This window comes from Sinocyclocheilus grahami, unplaced genomic scaffold (assembly GCF_001515645.1).
Source record: "Sinocyclocheilus grahami isolate Dianchi unplaced genomic scaffold, SAMN03320097.WGS_v1.1 scaffold473.1, whole genome shotgun sequence".
Classification (NCBI taxonomy): domain Eukaryota; kingdom Metazoa; phylum Chordata; class Actinopteri; order Cypriniformes; family Cyprinidae; genus Sinocyclocheilus; species Sinocyclocheilus grahami.
The window spans coordinates 1,387,071-1,390,439 of record NW_015505652.1 but is presented as its reverse complement, the minus strand read 5'-3'; positions in this window follow the sequence as shown (position 1 = coordinate 1,390,439).

The following is a 3,369-nucleotide window of genomic DNA, read 5'->3' as shown; positions in this document are numbered from 1 at the left end:
CGGTTTTAACTTAAATTTACAGTTAAATACTGTAATTTCATTAACTGATATAATGTTAATATACCAACCTATTGAAGTACTGAAATTTACCTTTGTAATACACAGATAACCACCAAATGCAGGTGGTGATGAGAAAGTCACATGATGAACCAAAGCCCATCACAAGCAGCTTTTAAATAATAACATATATAGAAGGTGCACAGTGTCATTCACACAAACACCAAACACCATCATGATAACACACATGAAACTGAAATAATGCAATAAACATTAATTTAACAACATTAGGTGTAACACACAACCCTAATATACAAAACTGATAAGAAAAACCTAAGAAGAAACATAGTTATTTCAACAAAAAAACATAACATTTGAAATGTAACGCAGGGAATTCTGGGAATGTCAATTTACGGTTATTCACTGTAAATTATACGGTCTTTTTCACTTCCAAAAATGGTATACTACCGTAAAATTAATGTCCAATACATGTAATGTCCAATACAGTTTTTCACCGTATATACAGTAGTAGGGGAATTTACCGTTAACCATTTAACAGGTTTTTACTGTAGCATTTTTACAGTCATTTAAAGTTAAATTCACGGTAATTTTTTACAGTGTAGGTAAGTGTATATGCAGCTGTTTTGTAATCAAATATTCAAGATTATGAATAGGTGACCAGATTTCTGAAAAAGAAACATTTCCTAGTTGAGTGGTCAAAATACCAATTAAACCTAGGTATTCTGTTATCCTTGTATTTTATTCCAGTCGTAATGAAATTGAAATTGTCCTCGAAAATGATTAAAAGTGTAGTATGCAGGTTCCGTGCTACTAATTTCTATGTCACAATACCATAAAGATGAATACCAGCTGAAGTATCACGATACAACGCAGTGTTGTGTTAATTCATAATTCAAATCTACAAAATGAACCAAATTTTTATATATATAAATGAAAACATATTTCCTCTGTATGCTTTATTGGTGAAAATGAATAACTGGCTATTGTTAACAGTCGAATGAAATCAAATCCATCTTACCACAGAAGATACAGATGAAGTTACATTTAAGAAGTGGTATTAATGCATTTACGCTGCATTTGCAAAAATAAAGTTAGGCCTATGTGATTAATGTTGTAATTATAGAACTCTGAATATAGAAATATGAAATGTCAGAAAAATTAAATAATAGCCCTACGCCCTCTTTTAAATGAGAAACTAAAACCACCTGAATATAGAAATATGAAATGTCTGCAAAATAAAATAATAGTCCTAGGCCCTCTTTTAAATGAGAAACTAAAACCACCTGAATATAGAAATATGAAATGTCTGCAAAATAAAATAATAGTCCTAGGCCCTCTTTTAAATGAGAAACTAAAACCACCTGAATATAGAAATATGAAATGTCAGAAAAATTTAATAATAGCCCTAGGCCCACTTTTAAATGAGAAACTAAAACCACCAGTAGGTGGCAGCAAGTCTTAATGATTCAGTCACTGAATCATTAATTCACCTGATTTGTTCAAAATCACAGATTCATTTAGAAACAAAACAAAACACCTTTATGTGCTGCTGGGGGAAGCACAACAGTTCCGCTTTGTTTAGAATTATTTTCCAAAATGTTAGTGTCTAAAATGTCATTTAGTAGCTATTAACTTTTGTTTATTGAACCATAGTATAAAATTACATTTGCAACCATGTGGATATTCGGAAAACAGCACTCCTGCTTATCATATTGCTGAAATATCATGTTATGAATATATAAAACAAGAACTCATACAGGACATACAACCAGGTGCACAGCTGACACGGGGGACAGTGGGTCATGACCCCCACAGTTTTGAAAAGACAGCAATCAACCCCCATACTTTTGATAAGGGAAAATAGTCTGCGCTATGCGCTAACTAAACTTTCCGACAACGAACATCACAATCATTATAATTCAAGCCAAACACACCAATGTTATGTTTTAAAATGTTTATTTCAGACATCTTTCAGTGACAAGGAGAAAATAAATTACAATTATGGAACAGTATGGTATGTCGTTTTCTGATAGCGGTCCTAAACAAACAGGCAGGGATTTTTGCAGTCTTACTTGTGCCTGTCTCAGCTGCACCACACATTTGTGTAGTCTGCCTGGCACAACCAGAAAGATGAAGCCAGCCAAACAGAAAAGTATTGCCTTGTTTTTTACTTGTTTGTTAACTGCAAACATACGGAGAGTGCATGTTGATTTGGTAGTTTGATTGATAGCTTTATATCAGATGATTTAATATGCCCAACTATTTGATCTTGTCTGTTTGGATCATAACCATTTGGTAACCTGTGTTAACTTAACTCCATTCATTCAAAGCTTCATAACATATAATCATCCCATGAAATTATTAACAACAATTAACCCAAATAGTGTGAAATAACAGAATCAAAATTTATCAAAGTAGAATTGTGCAAAGTTGAATTGAGACAGTTTGAAAGTTGAGACATCCTACATAAAAGGCTGGTCTACAGGGGACAGACTTGGCATTCTGCAGGCATTTTGCTCATCCCTAGGTTTTTATAATTTATGTATTCTTCTTGTTATTTCACTTACTTTGTATTGTAATAATAATCAATATTATTATATTAATGATCAGATAAGATTAATATACAGGTGCATCTCAATAAATTAGAATGTCGTGGAAAAGTTAATTTATTTCAGTAATTCAACTTCGGTCTGACGGTGAGCCTGAAGTGGTGGTCCGATCTGGAAATCTGATCTTACTATCTGGGCTAACCCCCCCTACATACAACACATTTTTCTCCTCATATCTTGAAATTTCTAACTCTGACTAAAGGTCAGTATCAGGGCTTTCAAGTTATAGCTTGGAGTTATGGAGTGAGATTAGGGGAGGGGCCACTCAAAGAGGAGGATCCATTTAAATATTTGCGGCACCCAATTCTCTGAAGTTTTCACTAGCAGTTCAATTTTACCTACTGTTCATAATTTACCTGAACAAATAGAAATGATAACAATCAAAACTAAAAGGAAATTTGGCCACAAATGAGCCAACTGAAGAACAGTGCTCAATGTATATACTGAACATACAGTAAGATCACAGAATTTGCCATGTCAAGCTGTGTGTGTGTGTGTGTGTGAGAGAGAGAGAGAGAGAGAGAGAGAGAGAGAGAGTACACATTTCAGCTTATGAATGTTTTTTTTTTTTGTCTGTTGTAAGTGTTTGTTGGACTTGTTTGTTGGGCTTCAAAACTAAAAGGAAATTTGGCCACAAACGAGCCAACTGAAGAACAGTGCTCAATGTATATACTGAACATACAGTAAGATCACAGAATTTGCCATGTCAAGCTGTGTGTGTGTGTGTGTGTGTGTGTGTGTG